The sequence below is a fragment of the Chrysochloris asiatica genome, unplaced genomic scaffold, assembly GCF_000296735.1.
Source record: "Chrysochloris asiatica unplaced genomic scaffold, ChrAsi1.0 scaffold00160, whole genome shotgun sequence".
Classification (NCBI taxonomy): domain Eukaryota; kingdom Metazoa; phylum Chordata; class Mammalia; order Afrosoricida; family Chrysochloridae; genus Chrysochloris; species Chrysochloris asiatica.
The window spans coordinates 4,602,169-4,618,724 of record NW_006408678.1 but is presented as its reverse complement, the minus strand read 5'-3'; the positions used below and the strand labels follow the sequence as shown (position 1 = coordinate 4,618,724).

The window sequence follows — 16,556 nt, the reverse complement described above, 5'->3', positions numbered from 1 at the left end:
TAATGATGCCAAGATTCAGAATTAGTGTTGGTGTGGACCAGAAGGAGCCCTGGTATGGAGCTATAGGATAAACACTGGACTGCTAACAGCAAGGTTGGTGGTTCAAAGCCATCTGTTGCTCCTCAGAAATCCTATACAGGGTTACTTGGAGCTGGAACCTACTTAAAGGCACTTAACAACAACAATTGGATTGGAAAGCAGGCATTGACTTTTTCAATTTTACCCTTTCAACTTTAAACATAATGATGTTTTGAACTGAGATTAAAAGTACCATCATTTCAAAGTAGATGTGATATAATCTTTATTCATTATTAAATTTAAGTGGATCTTCCAGACTGAGGGTAAGAATATTAATGCTGTCACCACCGTCAGAGACTAACAGGAATTCTTCAGTTATAGCTTGACCCATTCCAAATTCTGAATCAACTTACTATAATTATTTATTATAATATACTTTAAGTGATATGTTTGCATGTCAATTTACTTGTTATCATTGTTAAGTGCTGTTGAGTCAGTTCCTACTCATAGCAACCCAGTATAGGGTCTCCAAGGAGTGACTTGTGAGTTTGAACTGCTGACCTTGCAGGTCCAAACTGACCTTGCAGTCCTGCACTTATCCTACAGCACCACACCAGAATTTACCTAGAGACAATTGTTAATAGAATTTACAGTCATTTAGTTTTATAAGTTTTATGGGTCAGAATCAACTTGATGGCACTCAACAACAACAACAACTAAAGTTTATAAGAATAGCATAGCCTTGTTTGCTAAACTTGAGGTGAGGTGGGTAGAGAAGAAAGTGGGAGGCACTTTACAGAAATGAGTTTTTATACTTAAGTTCAGAACTCATATCTAGAGGAAATAAAGCAGGAATCTTCTTCCCAAATGGTGGATCTTTTTAGTTCATGGATTGCCAGAAGAACAAACAAATGTATCTTGGATAAGTATAAGCAGAATGCTCATTAGAAGCTAGGATGGTAAGACTTGGTCTCATATACTTTGGACATGTTATCTGGTGGGACCAATCTCAGGTAAAGGACATGATGCTTGGTAAAGTAGAGGGTGAGCAAGAAAGAGGAAAACTCACAACGAGATTGATTGACACAATGGCTGCAACATTGAGCCCAAACATAGCAACAATTGTGAGAATGGTACAGGACTGGGGAGCATTTCTTTCTATTGTATATAGGGTTGTTATAAGTCAGAGCCAACTAAGAGGCAAATAACCAGGGAAGAGAGGAAGAGAATGGAAATCACTAGAGTGACCCTTTTGACTCCCTTTCTGGTCTCTTTTCTTATTCCAGTGTTATCAGATGGCATTGGAGTGCTGGTGTGGTGCTGTAGGATAAGCACTGGAGTGCTAACCACAAGGTCGGTGGTTCCAATGTATCAGCTGCTCCTTGGAAACCTTAAACAGGGTCGCTATGAGTTGGAACTGACTTGATGGCACTTAACCACATCAATAACTGTATTACTTATGAGTTATTAACATAACTTTGATCAGTGAGATTGAAGAACAGGAGATAGTACCAGCTGGTGCTGCAGGATAAACACTGGACTGCTAACTACAAGGTTGGCTGCTTTTCAGATGTAGATTGCCACACCTTTATTTTTAGCTTGTTTTAGTTTTGAAGCTTCACTGAAACCTGCTTAGCATCACAGCATCACACCATACCATTCAAACCCACCAGCCACACTGCTGAAGAAAGATAAAGCTGTCTGCTCCCTTAAAGATTTACAACCTTGGATGAGTCTGTATTGGTTTGATAGCAGGGGAAATTATGGATCAGTATAAGGAGATCAGAGGGGAGTAAACGAATGCATGAGAAGGAATATGTCAAAGTTAAATGAGACAGCCATGACTCTAGTTCTATTCCCCAATATTGGTTTTCATAGGCTAGTCATATATGACACTGTGTGATAAAAAAAAACTGAGCTGCTAACCATATAGCTGACAGTTCAAACCCACCAGCCATTCCTGGCACCCTTGTTGCTAGGTGTCGACTCATAGCAACCTTATGAACAACAGAACGAAATACTTCCCAGTTCAGTGCCAACCTCACAATAGTTACTATGCTCACTGCTACTGCCACTGTGTCAATCCATCTCATTGAGGGTCTTCCTCTTTTTGATGACCCTCCATTTTACCAAGCATAATGTCCTTCTTCAGGGACTGGTCCCTCCTAATAAATTTTCAAGTACGAAAGTCCAAGCCTGATCATCCTGGCTTCTAAGGAGTGTTCTGGTTGTATTTTTAACACAGATCTGTTTGTTCTTTTGGCAGTCCATGGTACTTTCAGTATTCTCCTCCAACACCATAACACAAATGTATCAAACTCAAATTCTTCTCTGGTCTTCTTTATTCACTGTCCAACTTTCATAAGCATGTGAGGTTATTGAAAACATCATGGCTTGGGTCAGGCACACCTTAGTCCTCAAACTGACATCTTTGCTCTTGAACACTTTAAAGAGGTCTTGTGCAGCAGATTTGCCTAATGTATTGCCTAATGCATACATTGATTTCTTGACTGCTGTTTCCATGAGTGTTGATGATTGATCTGAGCCACTCCTTGGAAATCTAATATAGGGCTGCTATGAATTAGAATGGACTTGATGACACTTAACAACAACCATTGTTCCTCAACTCAAAAACATGGGAAAAATTAAGATGGGACAGTGGTTTATGATCAATACTTTAGATATTAGATCAAAGAACTTGAGAGGTGTGTTTTATCTTCATTTCTCTGTTGAACTTTTGTCTTTTCAAGATACACAAAAACTCCATTACTCTTAGTGATAGTGGTTTCTCTTACTATTTGAATATTTTGTTAATCTTCTGGTTTGTAATGTATAATTATTTTTTAATATAACACATGTTGAAGTTTGGTTCTGAGTAAAGAGAAAGAAGGTAAGAAAAAAACAAATTAAACAAGGTTGGAAGGCAGGCTCAAGCTGACACTGGACATAGTCCTTCACAATACAAGGTACGATCCTATACGTGAGTTTGTGTGATTGTGCGGTGACTTAGGAATAAATCTTTTGAGTTTCAAGGCTTATCTTTTTTATTTTTTTATTTTTTATAACGTCAGGGATTTTCACTTGGGTCTTCTCAGCAACCTACTTGGTCTGATCCCCAATGATGGCAGCATAGTGATCAATCTAGGTTTTGTACTTTTCATTGACGCACTAAAGATTTACAGTTCAGCAAAGATCAGAAGGATAATTCCATTGAAAGCTCCACCAACTCATGCAAACATCAGCAGCATGCAAATAGTCAGATTCAAGAAGCTGCATGCAAATAGTCAGATTCAAGAAGCTGACCAGATTTTCATCAGAAACAGAGCAATGATGCATTTGGGGACTCTGTTGAGGTCACTGTCATAATTATTGAAAACAGAGTTTGGGTATATGGTCTTCTTCTGACTTGTGTACAGCTTGAATGACAGACTCATAACCCCTGAAGCTGATGGTGACAGGGAGATGAGCCTAGATGAAGTAAGAAGCCACAGTGATGGTGCTGCAATTGACAGGGAAACAGCATGATTAGTATGGGGTAAAACACAAGCTCAGAGTTCTTCACATGGTACTAGAAAATCAGATGGTATATTACACAATAGGCTCTGGAGCAGGACGTAGACGGTTGGACCCTAAAAGACAAAGAGGAATTAGATAGAATTGAGTTTCCTCCAATAGCTCTACCTTGGACTTTTTCAATAAAGCAGAAAGAAGGAGGAAATAATTGTACTATTGGTAATCCCAAGTCCATTTACTCCTACCGCTCTATGCTCAGACTCTGATCACTAGTAATGTTCTTATATGTACCCTTCCAGAATTTCTCAGTTATTTTATCTGAAACCTGGAACTGTTCTTGTTTAATATTTCATTTTAAAATCCTCTGCTTTTGTATCCCTTCCCCACACTGAAAATGTTCTCAGATTGTTTTCTTTTGTTTCCCTGCCCCTTTCCTAATTCTACTCCCCAGGGGGGGCCTCTAGTAATGTTTTGATATATAGCCTCAATTATTTCATATACTAACTGGAACCATAGACTGTTATAGCTGGAAGGAACTTTGGTGATCATCTTTCCATCTCTCTCGAACCCCTCCCACTGTTCCCCACCACAGGCTTCCAAAAGATGTCCCGACAGGCTAAATGCTCCACCTGAAATCACATCTCAGCCAGTAATTGACAAAACTGGGAAAGGAACCCAAATCTTTTAACTCTTACTCAAGGTATCTTTCCACTGCAAATCACGATTTTATTTACTTGGTATAAATACAATTTAAAATTTAAACAATGAAAGCTTTGCCCTAAGCATTTGTTTTGTAAGATGGATTTAAGTGGTTTATGGCTAGAGTAAGTTTACAAGGTAACCATTCTTTTCTTCTGAAACGGAAAAACAAACACAAAAACAAACTTCAAGCTGAATAGAAATGATCCTAGTTCATCTCATGGAACTCTAGTGGTGCAGTGGCTAAGCATTTGGTTGCTAACCAAAAGGTCAGTAGTCGAAACCCACCAGCTGCTACCTGAGAAAAAGCTGTAGCCATTAGCGTCTGTACAGATTTACAGTCATGGAAACTCTATGGGGTAGTTTACTCTGTCCTAGAAGATTGATAGCAATGAGTTGGAATCCACTTTATGCCAATGAGTTTGGGTTTTTAATCTTCCAAGGAAAGACTTGGATTCGAATCCAGCCAATGAACTTTAAGCACAATTACCACTTGTCTGTCTTTGGACCTTTACAATTTGCTATAATGCTGAACAGGTTTCAGTGGAGTTTCAAGACTAAGATACGTTAGGAAGAAAGGCAAGCTACTTCCAAAAATCAGCCAATGAAAAGTTCATGAAACACAGCTGATAATGATGATGATCAGGACTTACCAATTTTTTTTTTTTTTTTAATGGATGACTATGAATTGGGTGAATTTATGGCAGTTAACAACAATGACAACAGTTCATCGGTTAAATTCTATTTTGGTTTCAGTCATTCCAAGGTCTGTGGTTGTGCTTCCCTGGAACATCTTTCTTGCGCTACAGTTGTCCTTAGATGCCTCTAGTTAACACAGTGACTTTTTGCCTTTCTTTTCTCTTTTTGGCCACTTGCTTTGGGCACAGGTAAACCTCTTCCTGTTTCCTTTTTAAGGGCTGCTAAAAACATGGAATTTAAAATCACATCATTCAATTTGCTGATTTCCTGAGTACTTTCTGGTTCCTATAAAATCAGGACTGCCCGTTGGAGTGGGACATCATGTTTGTTACTCATGTACTCACAGGTGAGCTCTACAGCTTGATCAGTAAATTCTAACTTACTTCAAATGTGTAGTCTGGCCTTTTTCTTTTAAATTTGAGGCTTTCACTCTACCTTCTACTTGAGTACCTCTCTCCTTCTTTTTAGACTCAGAAAAGGCACTGTTTCACAAAATAGACCTAATAAAACCTTCATACCTCTTTCCACTTCCCTTCCATTTCTCAACTACTGCCAGTTCTAGCTCATCCGGCCCAACTGTAGGGCCCAAGATCATCATTATCTACACCTGGTCCATATCTTTGGTTTCCATCCAAGGTCTATCATGCCTTCCAAGTTATAACAAACATGTTTACTTTATCCATTGTCAGATTTCTGACGCAGACAGCCTGAGCAACACTGAATTCACAGTAAGTTGTGGAGAAGAAAAAAAAAATTTTTGTTTGGCTTCCAAAGATCCCAATTTCACCAAACTTGAGTTTGAAGGAAGAACTTGTCAGGAGGCAAAAGTCAAGGAGGCCCACTCTGCAGATATAGTTTTCAATGAGTAGAGTACAAGTGAGCATTTCTCAGTTTAGTGATGAGTTGTTGCTTGAGGATTTTTTTTTTTTTTTAAACATCAGTTGTAGCCTGTTGTTTCCCTCTGTGTAAGTGTATGTGTGCCGTGGGGGATGTTAAACAAGCATTGCTTTGTTTTATGTAATTACAGAATAATCCTTTCATATTTACCTTTCATATTCACTTTAAGGGTGGAATGTGCTTTACAGTTGGGACTCTTGCTAGGGCCAATTCTGTAGCTTTGCCTTCAGTTCAGGCACATGCCTCTGAGAGCTTAATCACAAACAGATGCTGCTCTGAATCAAGAATTCCCCTTGCTGGCTACTCAGCCTGAGCAATGAGCTGCCTAACTTGGATCTTACACGCTTCTTGAAAAACGCCACAGGCCTCCTTCCCAGCACACTGGTAACATGCAGAAGATTGATATTTTCCAGGCTCAAACAGGACTTTGAAATAATACCTCGCAGTTGTAGAGAGCTATTTATTTTCCTCTCCTTCCACAAGTGTTTTCACATACATGATCTCATTTTATCCTTCAAATAGTCCTTGGAGTTAAGTAGGGAAAGCAGCATTTTCCCCTAGGAAATCCAGAGATGCTAAATAACTTGCTCAAGTTCATACAATTAGCCTTGACTCCTAGTCTGGTGTTCAACAAAACTACACTAGTATTTACATTGCCCTGTGTCAAAATTGTTCAAAGACTTTAAGTGTCTCAGAAATCTGAGCTGTCATTCTTATAGCTTGGATTTAAATTACAATTTTAACAACTTTTAGTACTTTTTTTTTTAAACACCTAAGTTATAAGGCCAAGGCAGTGGTTTTGTGTGCTTGGGTATTTCTTAAGAAGTTTCTTCAGTCCATCTTGGTTCAGTGGATCAAAGGTGCAGCCCTCCAATCAATAATAAATTAAAAAAAACCAAAAAACCCACGTGACTCTGACACACCACACGTGGTCTATGTAAACATTGTTTTAAAAGCTATAGTAAGCAAGACATCCAAGATCTGAGACTCAAATTAAGGCAGGACAAGAACTAATGATTGCATTATTTCTAGAAACTAATATGAATTCTACCTTACTGATGTGGGAATTCACATTAGAATTCCTCAGTGGAAGAAATAGTATTTGGCTGGACTTTCTGGAAAGAAATGGAGGTAGGAATAAAGGAGAGTTAATGGGAAGACATGCAGTCAGGTACTGGGTAGGGTTAGGGCCACTAGAGGAGTCACTAGATGTGGGGTGGTCAGAATGGACTCTGGAGAACAGGGATACTTGATATGGTGTTTTAAGATGTTTGTTCTGTGGGGCAGGGTATAATCTCTCCCTGTGAGTCCTAAATATCCCATAAATTTTGTATTTAGTGTGCATGAATACTTTTCCATGGAAATTAATGACAAGGCTGAGTTTCATTTCTAGATTAGTATAATGCACAATTTAGCAGAAGACCTCATGAGATATAAGTCCTGGAATTTGAAATCTTGGAGAAGACTTTCTATTTCTACAAACTAGAATATAAACTTAAACCTATTCCACATACCAGTCCATGGCATAGAGATGATCCAGTGACATCTGGGTTAAAATGTATAGTTGTTGTTGTTAAGTGCCGTCAAGTGGGTTCCGACTCATAGTAACCCTGTATAAGGTTTCTGAGAAGCAGCTTGTGAGTTTGAACTGCTGACATTGTAGTTTGCAGTCCAGTGCTGATCATACTTTTATAAAATAAATGATAAAAATCTTATTTTCAAAGCATCCTCATATCTTTAGAAGAACTAGAATCTGATTGTTGTTGTTAAGTGCCGTTGAGTTGGTTTCGACTCATAGCGATCCTGTATAGGGTTTCCAAGGAGTGGCTGGTGAGTTTGAACTGCTGACCTTGTGGTTCAGTAGTTATCTTACAGCTCCACACCAGGACTCCTGGATCTGATCAGAGATCTCATCATAAAGGTGCATACCAGGAGAGAAAACATGGACAAAGTTGTTTTCAAACAGACTAGGTGAAGGATCAAGAACTTAGAAATGCAATTCTACCTTTGTCTTCTAATGTCTTCCTTTCCTTTCCTGTGTAATATATAATGGTAATTGGCATGTCATTATTGATGTTAGATGGATCTTGGCTGAAAGCAGAGAATACCAGAAAGATGTTTATTTGCATTTTACTGACTATGCAAAGCCATTCGACTGTGTGGATCACAATAAATTATGGGTAACTGTACAAAGAATGAGAATTCTAGAACTCTTAATTGTGAGCATGTGGGACCTGTACACAGAACAAGAGGCATTCATTTGAACAGATTAAGGGAGGATACTGACTGGTTTAAAATCAGGAAAGGTATGTGTCAGGGTTGTATCTTTTCACCATGCTTATTCAGTTTATATGGTAAGCAAAAAATCTGAGAACCTGGACTATATGAAAAAGCATGTGGCATCAGGATTGAAGGAAGATACATTAACAACCTGAGATTTGCAGATGACACAACTTTGCTTGCTGAAAGTAAAGAGAATTTAAGGTACTTACTGTTGAAGATCAAAGACTACATACAGCCTTCAGTATGGATTACATCTCAGCATCAAGAAAACAGATATCCTCACAACTGAACCAATGTACAACAACATGATGAATGGAGAAGAGATTGAAGTTGTCAAGGATTTCATTTTGCTTGGGTCTACAATCATTGCCCATGAAAACAGTAGGCAAGAAACTAAATGATGCTTTTCATTGGGCAAATCTGCTTCAAGAGACCTTTTTAAGTGTTAAAAAGCAAAGTTGTCACCTTGAGGACACCTTGCCTAACACAAGCTATGTTTTCAACTGCCTCGTATGCATGCAAAAGCTGGACAGTGAATAAGAAAGCCTGAAGAAGAATTGTTGCCTTTAAATTTTGGTGTTGGAAAATGATATTGAAAATACCAGTTAGTGCCAATAGAATGAACAAATCTATCTTGGAAGAAGTACAGCCCGAATGTTCCTTACAAGTGAGGATAGCAAGACCATGTCTCACTATGTCATCAAGAGGGACCAGTTCCTAGAGAAAGAGGTCATGCTTGGTAAAGTAGAGGGGTTTGCTAAAAAGAGGAGACTCTCAATGAGATGGATTGACACAGTGGCTTCAACAATGTGCTCAGACATAGGATTCTGAGGATGGTGCAGAACCAAGTGTTGTTTCCATAGGCTCGCTATGAGTCTGAACTTATTCAATGTCACCTAATACCACAACTACATTCTTATAGTTCCCTTTGAGAATTCTGTTCAATTTGACTTCTCATTATTCCCTTCCCTTGGCACCATGGGGGAGTGGCAAGGCCTTCCTCCTCATTTTATAGTCAGCAAATATGAGGGGGCTTCAAAAAGTTCATGGAAAAATAGATTTAAAAGATAAGGGAATTTTTCCATGAACCTTTTCAAGTGCCCTTATATTTGTTGAAGGAACCCTCAAGTTGACGTGGGATAAGCACAGGGCTGCTAACCTCAAGGTCAGCAGTTTAAACCCACCAGTCACTCAGTGGGAGAAAGATTGATAACCTTGGAAGTTCTAGACAGGGTTGCTATAGTCGGAATCAATTCAATGGCAGTGGGTTTGGATGTACTTGTTGATTAATTTCTAGTTTATGGACTCTGAGGTAGCATTGACACTGCAATAAGAACAAAACAGAGATCCTGTTTCACAGATATTTATTTTGTAATCTCTACGCTTTGGATAAAAATATCTCCTTTGAGGCTTGTGTCTTATAAATATACCTACCCTTCTCTGCCTCGGTACTATAATTTACCCAGTTACCCATTTCTTGAAGACTGCTACCTGAACGTAGACCTTGGGTTAAAGGCTAGAAAAAACAACCATCTTTGGAGGTGATCTTCCATTTTTCAAATGATGGTGAGTTAGGCCCTAAATCTCTTTGTCTCAATCCCTTTTTGTCTAACTGAAATTATTTATTGATTGCAACAATTTTACTCTAAAATATTTTAGCCTATTGGGCAAATTTAATAATGAACGTGATAGTCATACCTTTAATGGAATCCTGGCCTCGAGGCTGAGTTTTAATCTTTAGTTAATTCTTTTCTGTGTTCAGCCTGTTGTTTTTTTTTTTTTTTTTCCGAACACAGACAACAGTAATGAAGTCGTGCTATTCACATTCTATGTTCCACTGTCTTCTCTGAGGGTGATGCATTTATTTAGTATACGAACCACCTTCCAATTAGTGTGAATGGTAGCACTCGATTGCTGATTGAAAGATTGACAGTTGGAATCACTCAACAGCATTGTTGGGGAAAGATCAGGCAATATATTTCTGCAAAGATGACAACCAAACCATCTGTCACATGGAGCTGCTGTAAGTTGAAATTGACTTGACAATGCCTAACAACTATCTTTCAAATTATCACAGCAAAATTTTATTAACTATTAACAAATAGTCATTTTTCTAACCTCTAATCAGCTTTATCACAAACCAACATAGGCTCCAAAGCCAACGCTACATATTCTTTCCATGTTCCATTTCATAGTTCTGGAGACACCCACACATTAATATAGTATTCACAATGGTTTTCCATGATGGCTGAGGAGTCTTACAATATGACATGTTCATATGATTCTTAAATTTTTAAATAGGGGAGGTTTCTGGGAATATGGCAGCAGAAACAGATTATCGTTCCAACCCTCCTCAACAAATACAACTACAACAAGGAAATGGTGCTTGGCTTTGAGAGATTCTGAATCAGGGCACAAAGGAAAACAGTTGTTGTTGTTATGTGCTGTGGAGTCGGTTCCAACTCATAGAGACCCTGTACAGGTTTTCCGAGGCTATAAGTCTTTACGGGAGCATAGAACCTCATCTTTCTCCCATGCTGACCTTGCGTTTCACATCCCGATTCATAACCACCTCGGAACTGCAAATGGGCAAGAATCAATGAATCAACGACCAATCAGACAAGGTAGGAAGGTCGCTTCTCTAACCATCCCTGCCCTGCCTTCCAGTCATATGAGACCCCAGTTTCTGTGTACTGGGGAAATGGCCCCAGAAAAATAGCTTGCTTCCCTAACCATCATAGTCCCTATCTGTACAGAGAGAGATCCCAAGCTTCTGTTCTAAAATCAACAAGGCCACCATCCAAAAGGGTCTGTTTGGAGTATGCCAGAACCTTCTCCATCCAGACACTGTCTACTGCCAGTCTCCTATGAATTACTATAGAAGCCCACGCAGTGGTGTCTGCACTCCACCTGTCTGCCTGCACACCCCATAGCTCAGACCTCTGAAACAAAAAAACAGACCTCTCAGAGAGAGAGTCAGGTCAGATCTGTCTGCGTCCTCTTTTAGTGAGGACTGAGGAGGACTGAGGCTCCTATGTGCTAGGAAGCAGTTATCTTTAGTGGAGGTCCTGGTGTGGCGCTGTGGGCAAATGCGTCAGACTGCAAAGTCATTTGAACTGCAAGGTTGGTGGTTCAACCAGCTGCTCATTGGAAACCCTACACAGTATCGCTATGTGTTGAAATTGACTCAATGGCACTTAACAACAACCCCAAAGCAGGAGTCCTGGTGTGGCGCTGTGGGTTAATGCGCCAGACTGCAAAGCCCTTTGAACTATAAGGTCAGCCGTTCAAGCTCACCAGCTGCTCCTTGCAAACTCTATACAGGGTCGTTATGGATTGTAACTGACTCGAAGGCACTTAGCAACAACAATCCTGATAGCAACAAGGTAGATCCCTTTGGAGCTTGAAACACCTTTCTCACCTGAACATTGTCACTTGCAAACTGGCTGTGAATTTTTATAAAAGGTTCTTGTTTGGAGTCTACTCCCATAGTAAGTGGCCTGCCTCCCTGTATGTCCCAAAGGTCTGGCTTCTGAAACCAACAGGCCAAACATTAAGGACAATTAAGGTTACTTCAGTTGGCACTGAGCAACGCTTACCAAAGCAGGAATCTTGAGTGGAGACTGCCCTCACCACCCACAGACTACGGGGGGAGCTCAAACAGCAACAAGGCAGACCTCCAGAGGGTCTGAACTGCTGGCTGCCAGGCTGTTGAAAATTGTTGCCAAAAGTCCCTAAAACGGAGTCTGCTCCCATAATCAGCACTCTACCTGCCTTTCTGTGCACCCCATAGCTTAGGTCTCTGAAACCTCCAGGAAAGACCTCCTTGGGGATCATTTTGGGTGTGGCTATGAGTCCTGGTGTGGCACTGTGGTTTAATGCGCCAGACTGTAAAGCCATTTAAACTGCAAGGTTGGCGGTTCAAGCTCACCACCTACTCCTTGAAAACTCTATACAGGGTCGCTATGGGTCGGAATCGACTCGACGGCATTTGACAACAAATACACCAACAACAATGCCTCCTTTCAGGAGCTCTGGTAGCATAATGGTTATGAATTGGGCTGCTAATCTCAAAGTCAGTAGTCGGAAATTTATCAGCGGTTCCGTGGGAGAAAGATAAGGCTTTTTGCTCCTGTAAAGATTTACAGCCTCGGAAACCCTGTACAGGGTCTTTATGGGTCGGAATCGACTTGACAGCATTTAACAACAACAACAACAACAAATGCCCCCTTTCAGTTAACGCTATCGGCTGCTGACTGAGGCCACTGTGTGCTAGGAAGCAGAGGCCTTTATTAGAGGCTATGTCTATAAGGGGAGTCCTGGGGTGGCGCTGTGGGTTAATGTGCTGGACTGCAAAGTCATTTAAACCACAAGGTAAGCGGTTCAAGCTCACCAGCCACTCCTCAGAAACCCTATACAGGATCACTACGGGTCAGAACCGACTCGACGGCACTTAACAACAACAACGTGTCTACAAGGAGCTCTGGTAGCGTAGTGATTACGAGTTGGACCGCCAACTTTAAGGTCAGCAATTCCACAGGAGAAAGATAGGTTTTCTGCTTCCGTAAAGATTTACAGCCTTGGCAATCCTATTCAGGACCGCTATGAGTCAGAATGGACTCCACGGCACACCGCCATCACCATGCCCATAGTCAACACACTATGGGCTGGGGTGAGGGGGCTCCGATAGCAACAGACAGATGTCCTTGAGGCTCTGTTTGGAGTGTGATAACTGTTCCATAAGCCAGGAACTGTGGGCTGCTGGACTGAACTCCAACAGAAGGTTCCCTAAGTGATTCCGGAGGTGGATCACCTAAGTGGAAAGAGCTTCCCCAACCACCATAGGGCCACTGGGGTTCTAAAACCAATAAAACAATCTCTCAGAGGTCCTGCTAGGGATAGGTCCTCCTGAAACAAATCAAAGAAATAAGCAGCCCACACAGAGCAGGGAAGGAAGCCTCAGGTAAAACTGTAGGGCAACACACAGCCCAAAGAGGGCTCATGGAATGTGAGTTTTATAACTAAAAATGTGGTTGCAGAAACAGAGACGGGAAGTGACTACAACCAGAGAAATGTACTTCCTGGTGGACAGATGGATTAGTACATTTCTTGCCTGAGTGGCAGTGCCTGCCAGTGATCAGATTGATCACACCATGCTCTCTGGTGTGTGTGTGAAATATTGAAAGTTGAAGATGGAGATTTGCAACTTTTGATACTGATTAAACCAGGGAGGAAGATAGTGCTATCGCAGAAAAGGAGAGGAAACAGAAGCAAAGGCCACAGGCTCTGCCCAACTGAGACTTTTTAGCAAAAAGTAGTATCACCCAAAACAGCAAAAGCTGATGGAAACTGGGAAACTGAACAACCTCAAAAATTCCAGTCCCCAACAACAAAAAAAATCACAAGACACACACAAAGAAACAGAGAAATAATGTTCTATTCAAATGAACATGACAAGGCATGAGGAATGCTTCTAGGATGACAAAATAACGAAAAAAACGGAAAGAGTGTAGTATAACAACATTAACTAGAATTAGAAAACTAAGAGAAAACAGAGCTAAAGAAATAAGGAAAACAATGCATGAACAAAACGAGGTTCTTAAAAAGAGATTGCAACTGAAGGGAACAATAACTGAAAAAATAAACACAACAGAAGGATTTATCAACTAATCCTATGAAAAAACCCAGCGGATTAGAGAACCAGATAGTTAAAATTGCAGACACTAAAGAACAAAAAGAATGGAGCCTCCAGAAGACTGAATACAGTTTAATGGAATTATGGGGCCACACTAAGAGACTTCGGTATGAGAGCTAGTCAAAAATTATTGCTATTAGAGTTGCAGTTCATAGTACATGAGTTCATTCTAAATAAAGCATGTTTAAACATGTCTGTGACCAGTGGATGGCTGCAGACACATTCTCTTAGTAATACACTTGTCTTACTCTTATTAGTTGTGGCCCATCACAACTATCTGGCCGACTGATTGAAAGAGATCCATATTTGTGCCCATTCCAAAGAGAGGTGATCCAAGGGACTACGGAAATCATCGGACAATCTCTTTGATATCTCAAGCAAGTAAAGTTTTGCTAAAGGTAATACAGAAACGGCTACAATCATACATTGACAGAGAACTTCCAGAGGTTCAAGCTGGATTCAGAAGAGGCCGGGGAATGAGAGAGATCATTGCTGATGTCCGATGGATCTTGGCTGAAAGCAGAGAATATAAGAAAGATGTTTACCTGTGCTTTATTGACTGTGCAAAAGCTTTCGATTGTGTGGATCATGACACGCTATGGAGAACATTACAAAATATGAGTATTCCGGAACACTTAATTGTGCTCATGAGGAATCTGTACCTGGACCAAGAAGCAGTTGTTCAGAGCATGGGAACACTGAATGGTTTAAAATTGGGAAAGGTGTGAGACAGGGTTGTGTTCTTTCACCATACTTATTCAACCTGTATGCTGAGCAAATAATATGAGAAGTTGGGTTTTATGAAGAAAAACGTGGCATCAGGATTGGAGGAAGACTCATTAACAACCTGTGATATGCAGATGATACAACCTTGCTTGCTGAAAGTGAAGAGGACTTGAAACATTTACTTATGAAGATCAAAGAGCACAGCCTTCGGTATGGATTGCATCTCAATGTCAGGAAAACAAAAATCCTCACCACTGGACCAACAAACAACATTCTTATCAACAGAGAAAAGATTAAAGTTGTCAAGGACTTCATTCTTCTTGGATCAACTATTAACACTTGCAGAAGCAGCAGTCAAGAGATCAGACGACGTATTGCATTGGGAAAATCTCTTGCACAGGAACGTCTTAAATTGTTGAAGAGCAAAGATGTCACCTTGAGGACTAAGGTGTGCCTGACCCAAGCCATGGTATTTTCAATAACCTCATATGGATGTGAAAGCTGGACAGTGAATAAGGAAGATCAGAGAAGAATTGATGCCTTTGAGTTGTGGTGTTGGAGGAGAATACTAAAAGTGCCATGGACTGCCAAAAGAACCAATAGATCTGTTTTGGAAGAAGTGCAGCCAGAGAGCTCCTTGGAGGCCAGGATGGCTACGCTTCGTCTCTCATATTTGGACACATTGTCAGGAGGGAACAGTCACTGGAGAATGATGTCATGCTGGGTAAGGTGGAGGGTCAGAGAAAAAGAGGAAGACCCACAACGAGATGGATCGGCCAGGTGGCATCATTGATGGCGTCAAGTGTGGCAGTGGTAGTGAGGTTGGCCCAGGATTGGATATTATTTCGTTCTGATGTGCATGGGGTCACTATGAGTGGGTTCTGACTCGATGGCACCTGACAACAACAACAACTCTTATTAGGGTGCCTTCAAAAATGATCCAATCAAAACAGTGGTTTCTGAAGGGATCTGCTGGGCCAATTGAATTCAAGGTAGAAAGGTCAACTAAGAAGGTTATGGAGACTGGTTTTTCGGAGCTCAAAGGAATAATCTTGATAGCTTTTCTCAAATGACACAGGATGTAGCTTTAAGAAAATGGAAAAAATGCATTGGTGAGAAAAAGGCCAGAAAATTGCACCAAGTATTTTTTTTCCATCACAACAAACATACCTGCTCAATCTTTAGGGTAGTAAGGACTGTACTATGAGAATTTTTTTGGGGGAAACTCTTACCACATCTACCTCTCATTCCTGGTCTTGTCCCTTCAGACTCCTTGTTCCTCAAACTCAAAGTACATGAAAAGTAACATCATTTGTGTCCCTTAAGGATGCCAACATTGACATTTTGATGTGGTGTAAATTGGAGAGCATAGAATCCATTGGGGGAAGGCTTAGAGAGATGAAAACATGGCCTTAAGGAATGTATAAACCTAGATGGAGCATATGTTAAAAAACTAAGGCTTCACATAATTAGATTTTTGTTTAATAAAGGTTTCTATGATTCATGATAAACGGAGAAAAGAGTAAAATTGCCAAATACTTCATTTTGCTTTGGTCCACCATGAGCACTCATTGAAGCAAAATCAAATGACACACTACATTAGCTAATGTGCTGCCCAAGACCTCTTTCAAGTGTTCAAGGGCAAAGATGTTCAGTTTGAGGACTAAGGAACACCTGACCCAAGCCAGGATATTTTCAATTACCTCATATGCACGTGAAAGTTGGACAATGAATAAGGAAGACCTTAGAAGAATTGATGCATTTGATTTGTGGCATTGGAGAAGAATTTTAGAATTACCATGGACTGCCAGAAGAACAAACAAATCTGGCTAGAAGAAATAGAACCAGAATGCTCCTTAGAAAGCAAGAGGCCAGATTTCGTCTCTCATATTTCAGACATACTATCAAGAGGGATGTTTACCTGTGCTTTCTTGACTACGCAAAGGCTTTCGATTGTGTGGATCATGACAAGCTATGGACAACATTGAGAAGTATGAGTATTCCAGAACACTTAATTGTACTTCTG

The 16,556-nt window shown here is 40.4% G+C and overlaps 1 pseudogene; it reads right to left on the bottom strand.

Annotated features, from left to right (window-relative positions):
* Positions 1-16,556, bottom strand: part of LOC102834230 — a 45,980-nt pseudogene that overhangs the window by 17,792 nt on the left and 11,632 nt on the right.